Source organism: Vicugna pacos, unplaced genomic scaffold, assembly GCF_048564905.1.
Source record: "Vicugna pacos unplaced genomic scaffold, VicPac4 scaffold_20, whole genome shotgun sequence".
NCBI classification, from domain to species: Eukaryota; Metazoa; Chordata; class Mammalia; order Artiodactyla; family Camelidae; genus Vicugna; species Vicugna pacos.
In genome coordinates, this window is record NW_027328741.1 from 60145480 (window position 1) to 60167923 (window position 22444).

A 22444-nucleotide genomic window follows, 5' to 3' on the forward strand; every position below is an offset into this window, starting at 1 on the left:
TGCATCAGGGGAAGGTGACCCCACAAGGCTGGCAGGACACTCTCAATATGGACCTCCAGGAGCCCTGGGAGCAGTTTCCCTGCAGGTGTTAAGAGCCATCATCAGGAGGGCAGGCCCCTCTTTGTGCAGACCATCCAGCAGTGCTGGGCCCACGTGCTGACCTCAGAAATCTACATGCCCCCACGATTCCCCAGGCAACCTCACAACTTCGTCACTTGGTGACCTGGGTACCACGAGCTCCTTGGCCATCCCATGAGGGTGGTCCTTGCAGGCATGGTCTCCAGGTTCTCCTGTTGAGAAATCCCCCTGGGTTTCTGTGGTCACAGAGCAGACACCAGAAGATTCTAGTCCTGCAGTGACCCCCACAGCAGTCAGCTCCCCTGTGCATGTCCAGGGACAAATGACAGCAATTTATTGCCAGGAACCGTGATTCCATACTAAGTTCAGGATCCTGGTAACTCACTCTGCACCCCAAAAAGCTTCCATGAGAAATGTGTGTATTGGGATGTCTGTGCCCCTAGAAGAGCTGTTCCTGAGGGTTCCTGGGACCCTCCAGCCCCTCTCAAGGTTCTCAGATCCTGGGTCTAAATTTCTATCTGCCTCTTTTGGTGTACGGCCACCTGTGTCTCGTGGTCACGGGTCACTTTATTGCATGACTTGGCATGTTCTTAGTGCTCGTCCTCCACCCCTGCACTAGACTCCCAAGATGTTCCCACTGACCCTTGGCTCCCTGGGTGGCTCAGGGGGCCCTAAGTCTGCACCCTTCACTCTCCTCCTCTACCCCCACCTCTGGGGCCACCCCTAGGTGGACTTGGAGGTGTTTGTAAATGAGTCTTACACAAGGACATATCTGGACAAAGCAGGACCCCACCCCCGGAAAACTCACCTGCTCCCTTCTCAGAAGAGGACCCCACAGCCCCACATTGCCTCCCAGGGGTCTGCTCAGGACACAGTCCCCCAGTTCTGGGCAAGGTGTCTCCCTGGAATCCTTGCTTCCAGGAAGAGTCTCTCTGTCCTTCTTCAGAGTTTAGAGGTGTTCCCATGTCCCTGACCACCAAGATGCCCAGCACAGTCCCTTCAGTGACCTGGAGAGACAAGGAACTTATGTGGCCACAGGTCTCACAGGACACACCTGCTGGGACCCCAGGCTAAAGGGCTGTCCTTCTGCCTTCTCAGGTGTGGCTCCCGTGGTATCTTTTTGCAGGGGGCCCAAACGGGGAGTGTGGCCCAAAGCAGTTCATGGGGCTCTCTGGGCAGGGAAGACTTGGGCCAGGTGGCCTTGCCTGGTTTCCCTGCTGGGCCACTCTGAAAACCCCCGCTCCTCTGGCTGTGGCTGGAGGCCCCTCAAACCTCAGGGCGGGGCTCTTTCTCTCAGCCTCCACTGACTCCAAAGCCACGCTGGTGCTGGCGAGGGGAAAGAGCTTTCTTGCCTTCTTTTGGCCAAGTTGCCACAGGTGGATGCTGCGGGGAGCTGGAGAGAGAGGTAGCACTTGCTCAGATGTGAGTGGTTAAGCAATTTGACACCCTGTCAACTAGCCTTAAACATTGGAATGAGGTCTTTCCCGGTAAAGCTGGAAGTTACTTTCAGTAACTTGTCTAAAGATTTCTTTTTTTTTTTCCACTTAAAGACTCATAAAACCTCTCCCAGGTCATTCCTGGTATGGACCATTATCCAGGGATCAATCAGGAAATGCAGGAGGAGAGGGGTGGGGGTGGGGGAGAGGGGAGGTTAGATCAGAGCCCACGGAGAGGAGATGCCCCTCCCAGGAGCCTCACACTGGGCAGTGGCTTCTGGCATCCAGCTCTCCTGTCCTCAGGCCCATTCCATCTGCGGGGTTTTCCAAAAACATAATGGTGGAAGGGCCATGGAGGACACCTAGAACTTCCAGAATAGACAGGGGGAGCAGAGTTACCATGCTGGCCCTGGGTTTGGAGACAGACCTGCAGTGGAGACCACAGGCTTCTGAGAAGCCAGTTTCGAAATAAAGGCAGTATGCACTGGAATACCCGGCTCGAGAGAGTGCTTCATCATAGACATGTAATTTACATAGTTCTCACCACTAAATTCTGTGTTCCCAACACGCTACATGAATGACGGCTTCAACACACATTCATTTCTGAGATGTGAAAAAGTGTAGAGCCGCTCTTTCATCCTGCATAATGGGCATGGCTACACTTAAGAACACTTACCAAGATTTCTCAGCAAGAGCCAATTTCGAAATAAAGGCAGTTTGTGCAGGAAAACCCTGTTGGAGTGAGGGCTTCCCCATACACATGTAAGTTATAGAGTTCCCCTCACCATGAAACGCTGTTCCCAACATGCTACATGCATGAAGGCTTCGACACACATTCAGTTCTAAGCTGTTAGCATGTGGAGAGCCGCTCTTTCATTCAGCACAAAAGGCATGGTTACACCCAGGAAGATTTACCCAGATTTCTCAGCTGCTTCCTTCAGCCAGATTCAAAATAAAGGCAGTTTGTGCTGGGAAAGCCTGTTGGAGCGTGTTCAGAGCTGTTTCGGGCTCTGTCCCAGCTGGAGGGTGCAAAGCCCAACCTCCAGAAAGAGGGACCAGGACCCCACCCGCCAGGTGGTGTTGCCTTTGTAGGGGAACAGTGATCTTTGGGTAAGATATATTGCGGCTCTCTCTAAAAACTGCTTTGACTTAAGTTTGCATCCTAGTCACCAGTTCCAGGACAACAGAAAAGGCATACCCTACATCCCTTTGCACTCAACTCTTCCCAAAAGAGCAAATATTTGTCCATGAAAATACCAGCTGCTCTTCTAAGGCCCACTAAATACCCAGCAGTGTGGGCGGTGCACTCTTGATCAGGGACAGGAGGAGAGGGAACAGCGGTCCTCCTGCAGGCTTGGCCTGGTGTGGCAGCTGCGCTGTGGGTGCGTGGTGGGGAGGGAATGCAGGGAATCCTGTTTGAGGGGCCTCTGTGCACGCCTGCATTATAGTCTGAGGCTTCATACAAAGGCTCCAGGCATCCTAACTGGTTAGATACAGCCCCCACCCTTGGGCTGGAACCACCAGGAGATAAGTACCTGTAACAGGGACGGTGCCTGGTGTGGGGAGAGGTCATGGGACACTCCGGGGGCAGGGGCGGTGGTGCTGGGGAAGGCAGGGGATGCAGTGAAGGGTGGAGGGAGCAGGGTCCTTTGCTTGGGGGTGCGAGTTCTTTGGGAGACCACAGGGAATGGCACACATCATCCCCACCCTATACCCCAAATTCCTAGCCCCGCCAACACAGGGGCTGCTCTGCACCCTCTCAACGTGGCTCTCCTGTAAGACCGCACCCAACCAGGCATCTGGCACCCTGCCCTACCTCCCCTCTTGGGACAGATCCCGTCTTCTTGGAAACTGCCTAGCAGCGCGTATTCAAGGCCGGCAGCCGGCCTGGCGGATCTGCACTTCAGGTGCCCTACCTGGCCAGACGTGCCTGCCTGGGCTCAGTCCTCTATCTTGCCCACAGGTAGCCTGGGTCCACTTCCGGTGCAAGCGGAGGCCGCGGAGCCCAGGCTGAGCCCCGCACACAGACAGGTGAGGGTGCCCCCGCCCCGCTGCCCCGCCGCCGCGCCCACTGTTGGCAGCATTGCCCCAGCCTCCGGCCGGTGCCACCTGCAGCTGAGGACCTCCGCGCGGCCCCGCCCGCCCCGGCCCCGCCCAGCTGCCCCATAAGCCTCCCCCCACCCCCGTCCTGGCCGCGCCCTTGCTCCCATTGGCTCCGAAAGTTCTGCCCTTGCACGTCTAGCGTCGGGAGGACGCAGACGCAAGCGCTAGGGGAGGGCCCCGCGGCGTTGCCATGGATAAAGACGCCGCGCTCCTCGCGGGCTGGCGTGCGCTTCTGGGGCAGGCAGCGGGCTCCGGAAGTGTGCAGCTGCCCGGGGCCATGGCGGTGTTTGCTGCTGGGGATGGCGGCTTGCTTGGCCGGGCCACTAGTTCTGGCCGCGTCAGTCGGCGGCCGACATCCTTTCTGGGGCGGCGTCTCACAGACGGTAAACGTAGGGCAGCGCCGTTGGCGGGGCCAGTGGACATGGACCGGGGTGGGATCCGGGTTGGTGTGGCGGCCGGGGAGGGCTGAGGTCATGATGGCAGCCCTTCTTGGTGAAACAATAAAATGAATAGCCATTTTCACAAGACCTCTGAGTAAATCTACTAGGGAACTTCATCCTGGACTGAGGAAGAGGACTGGGGAGGAGGGGGCATTCAGGGGCACAGAGAACCATGGGCCACCTGTCCCACGATGGACTTTAGACTCACCCTCACCCTTCAGGAACTACTAAATACACACAGACAGAGTGCTATGGACAAGATTTTTTTTTTTAAACAAATCCCTGAATCCCTAGCAGGTCTTGTTTCTACCCATACACAAATGGCTTATGTGCATAATGTTTCACAAAAGCCTTAAAATATTATCACCCCAACTTGACACATCAAGAAACTGAGGTAGAGAAGTTTATCACATTCTACAAGATTAGAGAGAGGCCACGTCAGACACCGTATTTAAATCCAAGCCCCTGCTCCAGTGCTCACACTAGAAAGTGTGACATACTGCCCCTTTCCTGCCCTCTCCCTGCAATCAATCTCTGAAGAGTCTTTTCTGTGTCACCTGGAATCACAATCACATTCATTTTCCACAAAGAGCTATGTCACTCCTTGGAGGACTTTTCAAAATCTAAAGGGTTGGTTTGAGAGGAGAGATTTGCATTTTCTGTTTCTCAAAGGAAACATGGCTTTAAAAGAAACTGAAAAGTAGTTATCTAGTCTAAGCCCTCATTGTGCAGAGAAAAAACCGGAGGCTCAGAAGAGATGAGGAAAGGGCCTTATTAACAAATATTGCCTCAGTGCAGCACCAAGCCAGACCTGGCACTTCTAGGGGAGGATCTGGAAGGCCCAGGAGAATGAGTGTTAGAAAACAGAAAGAGAAGAAGCATACAAGGCCCCGTCTCTTCACCACCATAACATGAATTTCCACCAAATTACCCAGAATGGGTGCAGCCAATATTAAGTTTGTCAAAAGAGGTTATAGAATTCTCAACCATAGTGGAAATTCCAACATTTACTGTGCTTTTTTCCCAGTTCAAGCATCAATTCAGTGGGCACTCTGTACCAGGGACTACACGAGGCCTGGGGTTCTCCCAAATACAGATCTCTATTACCACGTGTGCAAACCACATTAAGGCCACCAGAAGAAAAGCGCCCACAGATAAGATGGAATTACTGAAACTGAAAGCAGCCAAAGAGCATATATTACTAGGAAAAACGGTGCTCCTAGTAATGGACACATGGACATAGAATGCAAACTGTGTTTAGCAGGCAGGAAAGGGGGGATTAACAGATACAAATTAGTAAATATAAAATAAATGACAAGGGCCTGCTATATAACACAGGGAACTATATTCAATTTCTTGTAGTGATTTATACTAAAAACAATCTAAAACATATATATATACATATGCATATGTTTATAACTGAATCTCTGCTGCACACTTGAAAATAACATTGTAAATTGACTACACTTAAATAAAAAATAATTTTAAAAAATAAGTAAAAATAAATGCAACGCCATTAAGAAAAAATAAAAGAACTCTCTAATCCCCTTAACTGTAGGTGGTCGAGAAATCTAGCTGCAAACACCAAGTCCACTGGATCACTCCAGCACTGGCTGTCACTCTTTCTGACCATCAGAGAGTCACTTGCTTCACTGAGGTTACTTTTCTCTTCTGTGAAAGGCTACAGTTGCAACTAACGATGTATAGAATCTCATCATTCACAAGCCCAAAAAGTAGTGAGAACTTCACATGGGCCAGGCTCTGGTCAGATGAAAAGATAGGGTCCCAGATATATTCATGGGTAGAAGAAGTTTATGCCATAAAGTTATAAATTCTTCCTGTTTTGATAGACAGATTCATTTCAATTCTGGTTAGAATTCCTACCAGATTTTTCTTGGAATAAAACAAGTTAATTTATGGTCAGGAATAGCCAAGAAATTTCTTTAGAACCACCACTTGGGAGGGGTGGATAGGTCATTCATTTCCACTGCTCTTTCTGAAGTGATGAAAACGTTCTGGAATAATAATGGATGCACCACTGTGAATATGCAAAAAGCTGCTGAATTGTACCATTTAAATGGATGGAATTCATGGTTTGTGAACTATATCACAATAAAACTGTCCTATGAAAATTATTTCTTGACAATTATTTTTCAGTTTATACACTAGTCTGTCCCACAATTTAAGAAAAACAAAAAACCTAAACAAGCCAAACTCTGCCAGGAGCACTTTAGGACTGCAATATCCCTGGGTCTCCAAGGCCTCTGGTGGTGCTGTTCCTGTTAACGCACAATAGCTGGGCTGGGCTAGTTAGGGACTGTAACTATCTTTTGAAAATCGAGGATCACTCCTTTCACCCTGGGAGAGGGAAGGAAGGAGGATGTCACAGCCTCATGCCTTCAGCACATTTTTAACAGAACCAAGCCCTGCTTTCACCACTGCAATCCCTCTCACTATAAAAACACGTGACATCAACAAGCACCGCCATCATAACACCTGAAAGTGTTCAAGGTACTTACCTGAGGCAGAAACATGGAGGGGGGAGACAGAACCTCGCTTAGCAGTGACGCTCCCTTTTCCCGACTCCACCAGGAGAAGCTGGGCGTTAGAGCCGGAGGCTTTCAGCCCAGGTAGCAGCGCCCACGCCACAGAGCTGGTCCTCAGGGAGCGGGAAAGGGAGAGCAGGGCAGCCCCGGGGTCGCGGGGCAGGGAAAGCGGGGAGGGGGACGCGGGCTGCAGCCTCGCTCGGAGGACAGCCCCAGCCACAGTCCCAGGCGCCCGCCCCCGTCCGGGTCCGCAGACCCCGCCCGCCCGGGACACAGCCCGCCCAGGGGCGGGGACGGGCCGCCGGACGAGAAGAGGAAGCCCGGGAGGAGAGGACTAGCGGGAGGGAGAGGGGAAGGGGACGCCAGCCGCGGACTGAGGGGATCCCGGCTGGGTGAGAGATGGCAGGTGCACACCAGGCCCTGGACACTGTGGCCGGGACGCCGGGGCAGGTGGCGCTGGCAGAGGGGTCTGGCCTGAGCAATTCATCTGAACACGGGCTGACTAGCGCCCTTGGGGTCTGTGACAGGCGGACCGCCCTCCCGCAGCCGCCTGACCCCTTTCCCAGGAGCCCCCCACCTTGCACTTCCACAGTCAGAGGCCCCGACCCCAGGCAGGAACCAAAGGCCTACCGGGCGACGTAGTTGAGAAGCCTTTGGGCCCGATCCCCGGCTCGGATATGGAGCTCCCAACCAGCGGACCACTTGGCACTGACTGCGCATGCGCAGGAGGGCCAGCGATCCTCTCTGGGTTCTGTGAGAGAAGGTGGGACAGCGAGGGAGGGAGAAGATGGGAGCGGGTGGAGAGGACGGGAAAATTGGAGGGATACAGATGGACAGGATGAGCAGAGAGAAGGAAGGGATCTGGAGAAGGGAGGGTCTTAGAGGAGTTGGAGAAAAAAAGCTTTACCTCTGGGGCACCCCTAGGCGGCAGACCTGCCTCTGTACCCTTCTGTTACCCTTCAAGCCCCGCAGCTCAATTTTACCACCGTGATCCAACCCTCCGTCCGATGCTTCTGCAGAAACCCTAGGGAGATCACACCCGTTGCCCCCACGCGGAGCTGGGTTTTCTGTTGCTCTGAGAACCAAGCACCCGCAGGTGTTGTCGCTCAGAACTACCTTGGGAAGAGCACATATTCCCCTTTTACACGCTGGGAAACAGGCAGGCAGGATCTCTGCCTTAGCTCCACTGTCCCAGGTGTTGGGCTGGCGGGGAGCGGGATGGTACAAGATCAGAGCCCCAGACAGAGCAGACTGCCTGAGTGTTGGTGCATAGTCCCCATCCCTCCTGGGTAAACCATACCCCACCCTAGTGGAAACATCAAGGGCTCACAGTAGTTCCCTGGGTGTGGGAGAGCTGTCCTCATGTGAAGGAAAAGTCCAGCTGGGCTAACAAGCTAAGTCACAAATCTAAGTGTGATAAGTGTCAGTTTACTGATCTAAATTATGCTGGGCTATCTCGTAAATCTGAAGTTTAGTGTCAGTTTATTGGCCTAACAACCTAACTCGTAATTCCAAGCTCAACAAGTGTCAGTAATGTGATCTGTTACAAATTGATAAGCTCCAGTGTACTTATTCCTTGCTTTTTGTTCTTTGAGCCTTATTGGCTAATGCCCCCTTACTTGTAACTAAGCCTTTAAAACCTCATGTGCACGTCTTGGAGGTACTCAAAACTTCGGAGCCGAAGCCCCTCTGAGCCCACCGGCATAATAATTCTGAGTACTCCAACACTCCGATTGGTGCTTTTGTCTTGGCTGGCCTGTTTCCATAACACTCAGCTCCAGTGCCCAGCTTTCTAGGTAGATAGGAGTGTTACCAAGTCGAAATTAATTCTCCTCAGTGCAGGACAGGCCAATAAGTTGGGAGACCAGATGTTGGGGCATGGAATAGCAAGTTTCTGTAGACCTAGATGGCAAACTAATGTCCTGGAAAACCATCTCCCCAAGTCACAATTCAGGCTCCTTTCCTATGTGCTTGGTTAGTGCAAACTTCTTAGTGTAGGAATTCCTTCTTGTTAGAATCCTTTCTTCTTGCAGCTATCTGCGTGGGTCAGATCCCTGTAAACCTCCAACAAAAGAAACGTTATTTTCTATTCTGCAATTTGCTATCTTTTAATGAATGAAAAAGTGTTAAATATCCTTAAAGGTCAGAGCCTTCAGAATAGGGTCTCCTGTTTATTTCAGGCTCTAGGCAACATTGTTTTACAAGCAAGATGAAGCCTAGGTGACAGAGCATAGGGTTAAATTCAAAGGAACAAATCTAATATGGAGTCAGATTTGTTCTGTTATATTACCCGGCCAGATGCCACTTGAGGATTTAAACCCCTTTAAGTTAAAAATAACTAAAATTTTAAAGGAATTTACATACATAGGTGGGAATGTGCAAAGCATATCTGGAAAAGCACCCAAAGGATAGTAAACAGAGGCATCTCCAGAGAGGGCTGAAAGAACAGAGGATGAGGGAAAACTTCTTTCACTTGTGTATTTTTGTTCTCTGAGTTTTTTTTAAACCATTTCCTTGTATTTCTTTTTCAGATAAAAGAAATGTGTAATGGAGCAAAGGAGTAATTAGCTTAGCAAATACAGCAGCCATGGAATCATTAGTCATCACTTTTGATTTAAGCCAGAAAGCATTTTTTGACTCTCTCCAATGTGCTCTGTCCTGTTTTAAGACTTCTATTAATATTATTATTATTATTATTATTATTATTATTATTATTATTATTATTACTATTACTACAAGTACTACTACTATGACTATTACTATTATTACTATTATTTTATGAAATAATAACACGGTTTACCTCACCCCTGCCCATGGCTGGTGGAAAACCAACTGAGTTTTTCTTGAGTTGTTTTCCAAGGAGTAGAGATGAGTTTATAAACAGAACACATCTTCAGGGCAAAACAGGCAGTGTGCATTACCAGCAGGCCAGACAGCAATGAAGGGTTTTCAATAGAGGCACCCAGAAGCTGAGAGAGAAAACCTCCAGGACACTACAAAAAGCTGCCCAAACTGCCATCTCCATGGTACTACTGAAATAGGAAAGAACAAATCTGACTCCATATTTGATCTGTTTCTTTGACTTTAACAAAGCCAAGTTAATATGCTCCGGTCTTTTCATGGGTTATGATGTCACAGAGGAAACGGACAGGTCAACAAGGAACCACTCTGCCGTGATCACGGAGCCGGGGAAAGGGATGGGCTGCAAGATGTATGAAGCAGCCACAACTGTGCCCGTGCTTCTAGGCAGGTATCCAAAATCGCCTCGACAAGGTGTCAAACATTTGTGCCCATGTCCTCATCAACAGACATGTATTAAAGACAAATGGAAACATATAAAAGGCCAATACCCTTGCTGGGTACACCGTCCAAAGAACAAAGTCTCAGTTTGACAACTGGCCATCTCGGTTCCATGGGATTCATTCTTGGAGAACCTTAAAAACCACTCTTCTGTCCTCAAGAATTGCTGCATATTTGTCCTATCTTTGGCTCAGGGATGCAGCACGTTCAAGTGAACTTTAATGTCTGCACAGATTTGACTGTCTTTTTCCAGGTTCACTTGTCCATTCAAAAGAGGCCTGAGCTAAGTCCATCCTCCGTAAGATCTATTCCCTCCAGTGACAGCTCATTGAGCCTGCAATTAAAAGCCAAGTGAACAAGACTGTCCTCAGCTAAAAAGTTCACCGATCTTTCACTGTTTTCTTAATCTCCTCTCCTGGCTAATTGCAACAGACTAACACCTCCCTCCACCAAGATACCCAACTATGTCATTTTTCTCCCCAAAGAGAAAATAAGGTCCATAAAATAGGAGACAACTCCATAGTCACCTCTGAATTCTTAGCATATAGTAATGTCAATAAATACAACTCAGATTATTGTTAGTTTCCTTTAAAACCTTTCTGGTTATTTGAATGAGACCTTGGAAGAGAGGTGTTTGCTGTCCAGTATCTTGATCCACAAGACTCTGGAGGCCTTTTTCGGAATAGCTGTTCACTGATTCATTCAAAATACAACTTATCAATCAAGGAGTAGCTGTGCTTTTCTGCCAGGAGTTTGTGGTCACTCTCATGCCAGAACAGCTTTAAACTATATCCTTACTTTGGATTTGTTATTTTTCCCCTCTTCCAACAAAATTGACTTTTCTTACTTTCTTGTTTTGAGGAATTTTTTTTTTCCTATTTCACCCTTTAGTAAAGCAAGATTCTCAGGATGGGCTTGGCCCATTATATGATCACCCATCCAACTCCTAGTGTGAGAGGTCTGGGGCTCACATCCCTCCCTCCTGTCAAGGCAACTGAAAATCAGTTCAGGAGCCAACCAGCACACCACGGCTTCTAACGCTCACGTATCTCTCAGAAACCCTGCTTTCTCGTTTGTCTTGGCTTCTGAGAATTTTCCCTCACTTTCTTGACAATGAGTTGTGCAGCTTGAAAGATGAGGAAGGAAGGTTTTATTTCTCAATCAGCATTTTAAGGAACTTGTGTAATGAAGGTTTTCAGGAGTTTCTAGTACCCTCCATTGCCGAGACAGAAAACACACTAGACATTTTCTAAATTTAGTTCTCATGTGCATTTTTTCTGTGCTTTTTTTTTCTTAACTGCTAACAGACATTTTTTAATTAAAAAAAAATAAGGCCCCAAAAAGAATAGAACACTGAAGGGGCAAACAAAATTAAAGGGCAAAGACAGAAAAATGATAACTACTCTACAAAGTTAATGTAATACATACACTATGTATCAGATCAGCAATTCTCAGTAACAGCTAATTGAAACATGACCATGAGGTAAAATTTCTCTCCTGTCAGGACATGGCCAACAGAAAATACAATTAAACCAACAAACTAATTTCCTAAGTCTGGCGAGGTACAGAAGTCTACAAGCTAAATGTGTCTTATTCTAGAAAAGAGGGAGTCTCACCAGCTCTTTTCTGTGGAGCCTGAGCCCACGGGAGGACGGTGAAGTGAGCTCTGTAAGTACCCAATTAGCAAAGTGAGTGATGAATAAATAGACGTGAGCTTTGATGACAGAGATAATACTACTATTCGTTTGTCCTTTAAAGTATGACTTCACGTTCAGTGATCAATACTTCGGCGTCCTTAGGAGTTGAGATTTTAGGAAAATGCACAACCTGGGCCCAGATCTCCTCTTTAAGCTCGTGACACTGCAGTTAGTTGTCTCAAAGGCAGCTCCAACTCCACATGCAAAGAGCTGACTTCACGGTGTTCCTCCCATAGCCGTCCTTACCAGGGCCCCTGGTCGGAGGGTAAGGTCTCCCTGCGTCTCCCAACTCAGGCCCATCACTCACAGATGTGAATGGACCCCTCCTTCAGGGACCAGATATCCTCAGACACCGAGTCCCACTACCCTCAACTGACCTACCAGATACTCACTGGCACTCACTCAGCACTGACCCTCTGCTGGAGACCACGCTGCACACTGCACAGTGTATCTCACTGGATCTCCACAATAGTCCTGGGAATTGGGTACATCACTGCTTCAACTGATTAGATAAATTGTTTCACTTCCTTGCGTGCGTCATTCAAACTGACACGGCTACTAAGCCACAAGCCTGGGCCTGAAAACCACTTGAAAATTGGACACTGCTACACCTCGCAGCCACCCTACTCTGACTCATCACATCATCTCCTGCCAAGCCTTCTAAATGTTTCCAAACATTCTAGAAGACAAATATGAACTATGAGAGCACCCCACTCTCCTACTTAAAATCTGTCAATGATGGTTCACTCCCCTTAGGAGAAAGCCCAACCAGGCCTGAGCACAGCCTAAGGCCCCAGCATCCGCTTTCCCTGCACGGCCGCGCCGCCTCACCCACCACGCAGCTCTACACGTGCCGTGTCTAGGACAGGGATGCTGACTCCGCACAACCCAGGGCTTGTCTCACTCGAACAATGATCACCTTCTTCAGTGTTCATCTTCTTCATTGCTGACTCTCACAAAAATGTTTTCTCATGATGAATCAATATCTTTTTCCTTACAACTGCCCATCATTAATAATGAGCTCCCCCCAAAGAGAGAAGACCTAATTCTCAGTCTCCTTATCTGTAAAGTGAGAATAACAAGGAAATATGTGAGGTTTCAAGAGAAATAATATTCATGTGAGGCTGAGGGACAATTCCATCATACAGTAAGCATTCAATATGTGCTTACTTAATATTAATAAGAATATATTGCATTCTAGCAACCTTCAATCAATGTTTTATGACTTTGTCCAACAGACTACTGACAAACTGTTGGACGAACCACTTTGAGCAGATCAGCACAAGCATACTGGGAGAGGTAAGTGCTGACTCCAGTTACAGCTGCAGCCACCCAGCACTACGGGGCGGGGGCAGTTTGCTCAAACTCTTACATGTTGCTTGAGCATTTAGTTCTCATTATAGAATAAAGACAGTTGTTCTTTAGTCAAAGCTCCTGAAACATAAATCTTCAAAGATTGATGCAAATTAGGTTTCAAGTACAACACTCTCACTAGAATTTATTTGAAAATTATAGTCTTAGCTACTCCGCACATCAAAAGGGCATAATCTTAATGTATCTGACTAAATACACTGAAAGGGTTGTTTAAAAGTAATTAAGAAGAAGCCATTCAGAATAAGCTCTCAGTATCATCTGCACAAAGACCCACCCAAGGGTCTCATTTCTCACTTCCACATAGGTGTTTTCAAGTAGCTTACCTTGGGTCTTGGTTTCTTATAACACGGGGCGGGGAATAGTTGTGGATAGATTTATGTAGCAAATATATACCAAGGGTATTTGTTGTGAAGGAATTCTACAAATAAGAAGATTGATACATAGTCCCACCCATAAGAAATTCAGCCTTTCCATTTACAACAGCATTAAAAATAAAGTGAGAGATACATTTAACAAAAATTTACAAGATTTGTACATTGAACTTTTTGAAGTATCACCAGAATAAATTTTAAAAGATCTACATATATGGAAGACATCCCATTTTCATGGAATGATTGACAATATTATTAAAAATGTTAAGAATCCTCAAAGTGAACTATATATTCAGTGGAATCCCTATCAAAATTCCAGCTGACTTCTATGCAAAATTGAAAAACTGATCCCAAAATTCACATGGACGTGCAAGGGGCCCAGGACAGCAAAAACAACCTTGAAAAAGAAGAGTAAAGTTGGAGGACTCACTTTAAAGTGTACTAAAATGCTATAGTACTAAGTCAGTATGATACTGGCATAAGTTTGGATAAATAAGTCTAAGAGACACAATAAAAACCCACGGGGAAAAACTTACATTTACAGACACTTTTCCACTAGGGGGCCAAAAACACTCCATTGAAAGAATAGTCTATTCAACTAATGGTTCAGGGACAGCTGGGTATCTGCAGGCAAAAGAATCAATCTGGAATCTGAACACCCATATTTTATATAACAAATAAAATTAATTGAAAATAGATCACAGACAGAAATGTAAAAATTAAACCTATAAACTTTCTAAAAGAAGACACAGTATAAATCTTTGTGGGCCTAGGATAGGCTTTGGTTTCCTAGATACAAAACCAAGAGCACAAGTGATAGAAGGAAAAAGCAGATAAACTGGACTTCATCAAAACTAAAACCTTTTTCTTACAAAGGACATCATCAAGAAAGTGAAATGACAGGGGAAAAGGGTATCTCAAGTCAGAGAGTGCGTGCTTTGCAAAAAAATAAAATAAATCTTTACATCAAACTACCTCCCTTGTAAAGAAATTGTTTTAATGTTTAAAAAAATATAGTTAAAGGACAATGTGCAGAAAAGAAGAAAAATTTTGCAAAGCATGTATCTAATAAGAGAGTAGTATCCAGGATATATAACGAATGCTTACAACTGAACAATACAAAAAAATACACCCAATTTTTAAATTTACCACGAATTTAAATAGATATACAAATGGCCAATAATCATATGAAAAGATGCTCAGCATCACTAGGGAAGTCAAAAACAAAATGAGATCTCATTTTACACCCACTAGGATGGTTATAACCAAAACATGGACAATAACAAATGTCGTTCAGGAGGCAGAGAAACCTCATATGCGGCCAGGGGAAAGGAACAATGTTGCAGCTTCTTTGGAGAAGTCTGGTATTTCCTCAAAAGCTTAGAGTTATATGTCTCAGCAATTCCACTCCTACATATAGAGTCATCTCTCAATATCCTTGGGGGGTTGGTTTCAGGAACCCCACACCCTGGATACCATAATCCAAGGATGTTCGAGTCCCTTTACAATCAACCATCTGGATTCATGTAGTGGAAACTACAGATATGGCGGGGCAAATGTACAGCCAACAGAATGAAAACATATTCTCATAAAAAATTTCACATCAATATTCATAGCAGTATCATTCAGAGTAGCCAAAAGTTACTAACAATATCCATCCATCAATGAACGGATAAACACATTTACCAAGAATAGGCCCACAAACTTTTGGTCATTGAAACTTTGACAAAGGAGGTGAGAACATACAATGGAGTAAAGACAGCCTCTTCAGCAAATGGTGTAGGGAAAACTTAACAGCTGCATGTAAATCATTGAAGTTAGACTACTCCCTCACAGAATATACAAAAATGAATACAAAATGTGTTAAAGACTTAAACATGTAGACAAGACACTATAAACCTCTTAGAAGCAACCATAGGCAAAACATCTGACATACATCTCAGCAATGTTTTCCTAGAGCAGTCTACTCAAGCAATAGAAAAACAACCAAAAATATACAAGAGGGATCTAATTAAACTTACAAGCTTTTGCACAGCTATGGAAACAGTAAGCAAAACAAAAAGACAACCAACCTATGGAATGGGAGAAAATATTTACAATAAATGAAACTGCTAGGGGCTTAATTCCCAGAATATGTAAACAGCTTTTACACTTAATAAGAAAGAAAAACAAACAATTCAATTCAAAAATTGGCAGAAGTCCTAAAGAAACATTTCTCCAATGAAGACGTACAAATGGCCAGTAGCCACATAAAAAAATATTCATTATCATTATCAGAGAAATGCAAATCAAAACTGCAATCAAGTATCACCTCTCACCAGTCAGAATAGCCATCATTCAGAAGTTCACTGACAATAAATACTGGAAAGTCTGCGGAGAATTGGGAACACACCTGCACTGTGGTGGGGATACAGTTTGGTGGAGCCATTGTGGAAAAGTGTATAGATGTTCCTCTAAAGACATAAAATTGACCTCCCAGATGACCCAGCAATCCCACTCCTGGGCATATATCCAGAAGGAACCCTAATTGAAAAAGACACCTACACCCCAATGTACACAGCAGCACTATTTACAATATCAAGACATGGAAGCAACCGAAATGTCCACTGAGAGATGACTGGATAAAGAGGTTGTAGCATATTTGTCCAATAGACTACTATTCAGCCATAAAATAATAATAAAATAATGACATTGGCAGCAACATCAATGGACCTGGAGAATGTCATTCTAAGTGAAGTAAGCCAGAAAGAGAAAGGAAAATACCATATGAGATTGCTCACATGTGGACTCTAAAAAAAAAAAAAATAGAAAGAAACAAAAAAATAAACTTATCTACAGAACAGAAACAGACACAGAGACATAGAAACCAAACTATGGTTACCAGTGGGGAGAGGGTGTGGGAAGGAATAAACTGGGAGTTCAAGATTTGCAGATACTGAGTATGTAAAGAATAAACAGCAAGTTTATACTGTATAGCACAGGAGAATATATTTAATATCTTATAGTAACTTATGTTTAAAAAGAGGATGAAAATGAATACAGGTAGGTTCCTAATTAGCTGAAGTGTTGTGCTGTACACAAGAAACTAACACAAAATTATAAACTAACAAGACTTCAATGAAAATATTTTTAAATAGACCAAAAACGAAAACAAAGGTAAAGGATATTATCAAGCAAAAAGAATAAAGTACTGATTCAGGCTACAATTATGGATGAACCTTGAAACTTTATGCTAAAATAAGCCAGACACAGAAAGCCAAATAGTGCCCTTTAAAGTGAACTGTATCTAAGCGTTTATTGTACTACTCCTGTAAATTTTCCAGAGTTTTGAAATCTATCAATATCAAAATAAAATGTATTATGCATTAAAAACTTAAAACGCTTCCTCACAGGAGGGCTTTAATTATTAAATGCAGAAACGCATATAAAGCTCTTGGAAAAACAATTTGCACGTCCACACACAGTCACTGCTGTCACTGCCACTCAGAGGGTGGTGACAGCGCTGATGAGAGCTGCCTCCACTCGCTCCCCTGCAGAAAGGAGTGAAGGCCTGAGCTCTGACAGGCAGGGTGAGCGTGAACCTGAGTCATACACAGCCACGTTCCAGACTCTGCGTTACCCAACTTTCTTATACAAACTGCAACATGTAATGTAAACACGCTAGAGGGATGTATCTTACAACACAGGGAATACAGACAATGTTTTACAGTAACTATAAATGGAGCATCTATTGTAAACCTGAAACTAATATCATATTTTAAATCAGCTATATTTTTATGAAAAATTAAAAAATATTTTTAAAATGCTATCACTTTAATATTCAATTCGGTTTTTAAGTTACTACTAAACAGCTCAGATTGTATAAAAGCATTTAATTGTGCTGTTTGCTTACATATTTATTTACATTCAGCCTCTTGCTAAAAGAGAATTTAAACAATTCTGTTAAACACAGCTTAACAACCATAACAACAAAAGGCAAAACGGAGAGTGAAGAGAAAATGGAGATTCAATACTTAAATGAAACCAGGGGGAAGTAAACTCATAAAAATGGATTCCATGAAGTCAGGGCAAGTGTTAAGGCTGACTAGAAATTCAGCTGTAGGATTCTTGGCAGCGAAACCAAAAAGAAAAGATGATGGGGCGGGTGGTAGAGCGTGTGCTTAGCGTGCACGGGGTCCTGGGTTGAAGCCCCAGGGCTTCCACTAACAGGTAAATACATCTAATTAACTGCCCCCCTAAAAGATCACCAAAGAAAAGAAAAAGAGAAATTTCTTTCCCAAAGAACCCTGATATTAAATTTGGATTAAATATTAAAAAAAAGAAAAAAAGAAAAATTCAAAAGATAAGTGACACTGAAGGAAAACCACAGCTGGCCTAACAAGCTAAGTCACAAATCAAAGTGTGATAAGTGTCGGTTTCCTGATCTAAGTTTTGCTGGGCTACCTGGTAAATCTGAAGTTTAGTGTCAGTTTACTGGGCTAATAAGCTAACCCGAAAATCCAAGGTCAACAGTTGTCAGTAACGTGATCTGTTCCAAATTGATAAGCTTCAGTGTACTGATTCCTTGCTTTTTGTTGTTTGAGCCTTATTGGGTATTAGCCCCATACTTGTAATTAACCCTATAAAACCTCATGTGTACGTCTTGGAGGTGCTCAGAGCTTTGGAAAAGAAACCCCTCTGAGCCCGCCAGCGTAATAAATCTCAGTACTCCAACCCTCTGTGTGATTCTTATTTCTTGGCTGGCCTTTTGTTTCCATAACAACACAAGCGATAATGCCCGTGAGATAAATCTGGGGAGGCTGCTGGTAAGTCGCCATGTCTCACGTGGGAAAATCTGAAACATCCTTCTCACCACTCAGAGTCATCATAAGCCCACACCACACCTCCTGCCGTTAAATGCAGGAGCACGGTTAGGGCCCGGCCTTTGCTGTCTTTGTGTCATCACAGTGATACAGGATGGAAGGGGGAAGAGCACAGCCATTCAAGGAAGGCCGCAGCAATTGACATCAAAATGGTGAAGGATTCAACCCCCAATAGGCCTTGAGGCTCAGGATGAAGAGATTTAACTTCTAGCAGATCTTGAGATTCAGTAAACATCCATTGTAATAGTAACCTGGTGAATAACATGCCCCAGGCACCATGGCAGTCCCAATGATAGCCACAAAAGGTCAAAGGGTGGGAAATGGCCAACTCCCTGGGAATCCTAGCCCCTTGCCCTAAGGCTGGTCCTTCTACTTATTAGCATATGAAACCACCAAGCCCAAGAAAACAAGCAACACAGCGCCACCTCGCGGTCACCACTCTCTGTCCCTCTTTGGAGAAGACAGACCTTCTGTCTGTGGGGTGTGTACCTACTTCTAATCTGTGCATGAAACCCCCACACCTCGTGACGTTTCTCTTGCATTTCAATGTATCTGTCTGAATATATATACCTTTACTCAACACTGGCTTGCTCTTGAATTCTTTACTGCATGAAGTCAAAGAACAAAATCTGGTGGGGCACATCCCAGGGGCTCAACGAAAGCCTGGGACACAGCCCTTCTCATGCCCAACGTTTTTTATTCTTGTATCAACAGGACTGGGCTGTGAAGTGACGTCTGAGGCCCCAGCTAAGGGACAGAACCAGCTTCCAGGGTTCCAATTTGCGGGCAGCCTCTCCCCCAGCTTGGGCCTTGGGGTCTGCCCGGTTCTCTGTGTTTCTCTGTTGTGCTGACTCCCCAGCCATACAGCGTACTCCTAGGCCTGTCCCCACAAAACCCTTCTCTCCAAAATACAAGCACGTCATGTCACAATCCTCTTGTTCAACCAGGAAATGTTCAGCCCACTTTTTCCTCCCCAATAAATTACCCAACTGTCCTCCCTCCCATCACATCACTTCTTTCTTTGTGAGAACTCTGCACTCGCCACACCCCATCATGAACACAGGTGTCTTGCTGGCTGTGACCGAGATGTTTCTTTCTCACACAGCAAGCGTCCTTTCACTTTCCCCTTGTTACCTTAAGAAAGCCTTTCCTGAGTCACCCACCCCTCTGATTATGAACTCACAATGTGCTGAAGTTGCAGTCACTATGTGCATACATCCCAGTTTTGGCTAGGTTTCCATCACAAGATCTTCATTAAGGAGCTGCATCAAGAAGTTATACAGGGTATTCTTACATCAGAGTGGAGGAACCTGCAAAAAATTTAAACGGCTTTGAAGAGAGTGTTAACCAGGGACAGAGATGTCGCGGGTCCTAGTCAAAAGTGTCATGAGGAAAAATGTTCTCCCAAGGCTCAGAGTGGCTTCTGAACACAGAATCCTCAGGGAGGAGGTGACAGGCAGTGATTAGGGTGGGTGATACAGGTTACGCTCCCCCAGCTGGGGAAGAATAGGTTTTTTTCTTGTTTTCCAAACAATTTCTTACTATCTTTTTCTCTTATTGCCACATACCATTTCCTACGAATTAAGCATATCAATGTCAGTCACTTGGGCCACTTGGGAGAAGCTACACGATGCCATTCACAGGGATGGGGCATGACAGCCACACCAGTCTAGGTTGAAAGACCAGTGGGGGTATTTGCAAGGTAATCACGGGCATGCAACAAACTCCCCAGCTTCAATGACCTCATCTCAAAGCTGGGGTCAATAAAACTACCAAGCAAATTGCGTGAAGATTATGGCCAATGTTTACTAGGTAAGTGCCCGTGAAAGCTGCCGCTTAATGGGGAATGAGTACGATCAATGAGGCCCTGTCTACCTGCCCACATGCGCCCTGCCTTCCTGCCTTGCTGCAACAGCAGAACTTGTTTAGCTGAGATGAACACCCCCAGAGCAGCCCAGACGGGAAAGCTCCCAGCTCTGCACGGCGAGACGTGTTCCTTTCCTTCTCAGAGCTGATCACAGTTTGCTGTCGTCTGTTTTTATGTTTATCCCTTTTGTAACTCCCTCTCCTCCGGAGTTTTTGCTCAAGCAGCACAGGGCCAGGTGTGTCTTGGGTCCTGCCGGATATTCTGGGCAGGGAAACAGCCAACTCCATATCTGGCTCTGGTGCTGAACGGAGAGAGCAGAAGGCCCAGGGGCCCATGCTGAACTGAGGCCCCTGCACCCAAAATTATGGTCTGACCTTGGGCAAATTACACAGTCTTCTTTACCCTGAGATTCCTCATCTGTCCATGAAAATAACTGCCCATGTCACACAGAGTTACAAGTATTAAAGGAAATCAACAAATTCACAACCTAGCCAAGGGGCTACAAGTGCATCCTCAACAGACAAATGCTGCCTTTACGGCTCTGACGCACGCTAAGCGGGGCGGCCCCACACAGTGAACACTGCTAAGTGCCAGGGTGTTAAATGCTTCATGTGTGCTATAATACTCTTTAGATCTTACAACAATCCCAGGAAGAAATGAATATTATCATGCCCATTTCACAGATTCACCAACAGGTTGAGAGTATGCATTCTATTCCAAGGCCCTATGGTGAAGAAATGGCAATTTAAACCGGAATCTGGGCCCAGGCCTTGGCTCCATCTCTCTCCCATCCACCTGACCACTTGCCTATGAATTCCACCTGTCCAATATAAAAGTTTGCAGCCGGCCATCCCTTAAAAGCAATGTGTGCCACCGTTTGTCAATGTTGTTTAATTACCATAAACTGTTCTCAGAAACCACTACAGTAAAGAAAGTTGGACTTAAGGAATTCTGCATTGCGTTCTCCTGCAATGTGCAGGATCCCTTTCCTACACCTCCAAATCCAAGTGTATGCTTCCTCCGTGTTTATGTTTGCACACGGCTTATTAAAGCAGAAGGTATCTGCAGTAATTCCATCTCGGTTGCTTTCCAAGTTTGCAGATGATCCATATTCGGTCTGTGAACGAAAAACTACAATGTGAATGAGAATACTGCAACCATGTCAGTAAACAAAGAATACTGATACCAAGTCATTAAAGGCTTCCGCCACTCCCCGGCGAGGACAGGCCTGCAGCCCAGCCACTGCAGCAACTCACAATGGTGCCCTCTGAGCAGACTCAGAATAAGAAAGGACGGGCTACTGGCCCGAGATAGCTAGGTGCTTGTCTAAAAAATGAATTCAGTGAGTCCTAATATTTGCTTCCTCCCATTCATACAAAATCACTAAATTCTTGAACTTGAGATACCTGGCTTTCTTTAGATAACAAGTAATCTTTTATTGTTCCAACAACCTGGTCTTTGTTGTAAAGCTCCTATATATCCTAGCTCTTCCTCAACCTCTTGGGAGCAGTCCCTCAGAGAGTTCTGAGAGACGGTCATCCTGGCTCGAGTCCTCCCGCCAAATGAAACATAACTCTTAACTTTTAGGCTGCACGTTTATTTCAGTCAACAGTTTTGGACACCATGAAGCACCACAGCAGATTTCTCTCCACCTGAACTCTCCAAGTAACCAGAGCCTTGGTACCAGCAGTGGCCCTTTGTGCTCATCCGCCTCCTCGGGGGGTCCAGATGAATTTGGCTGAGTCTCTCCTGGTTCTCAGATCTCACATATTGGTTGATGATCCTAAGTTTTATCTGGCGGTGTATCCAGGTACGTGGCCCTCCAGTTGAAAGAAACTGAGGTGAATTACCCACCCAGTGGAGACATCCCGAGTGGGTCCAAGTTGAAAGACACTGGGTTCAGGACTGAGTGGTTAGGTAAGAGGCTGGTCTAATGTTTTCCTCAATTTGGTTACCTCCATTGAATTTTTCAGGATAAAAGTAAAACTCTTATGAGGAAACTTTCAACTCCAAATTTTGGACCATCCTCCTGGCTGGTAACAGCATTCTCGGGTGACAGGGAATCTTCCAGGAGTGGTAGACACAAAGACTTCATGCCACAGAGTTGTCCCTGTGGGAAATCTTACTAGCAAATTTATTCTGAGAACCCGACCTTACAATGGGGAATAGAACTTTCAAAAAAAAAAATAAAGAACAGAAAAGAAAAGAAAAAGAAATGACAGATTGCCAGTCTCCAAGTAAAACCCCAGCCAGATTTATGTACATACAAAACTTACAACATTAATCGGGAATAAGAAAAAAAAAAACTCACTCTGGAAATAACCAGGCCTGATAAAAACATTTTTTGGCATTCTGAACTTATAAAAACAA

General features: G+C 45.4%; 1 protein-coding gene across 1 annotated transcript in view; it reads right to left on the minus strand.

Annotated features, from left to right (window-relative positions):
* The window catches only part of LOC140693776 (uncharacterized), a 113381-nt gene that overhangs the window by 13394 nt on the left and 77543 nt on the right, over positions 1-22444 (minus strand). Inside the window, exons 11-13 of the mRNA XM_072957434.1 lie at positions 19391-19517; positions 1351-1471; positions 887-1085 (exon numbers count right to left, since the gene is read on the minus strand). The gene's annotated coding sequence lies outside the window, so the exon portion shown is untranslated. The remainder of the gene's footprint in view (positions 1-886; positions 1086-1350; positions 1472-19390; positions 19518-22444) is intronic.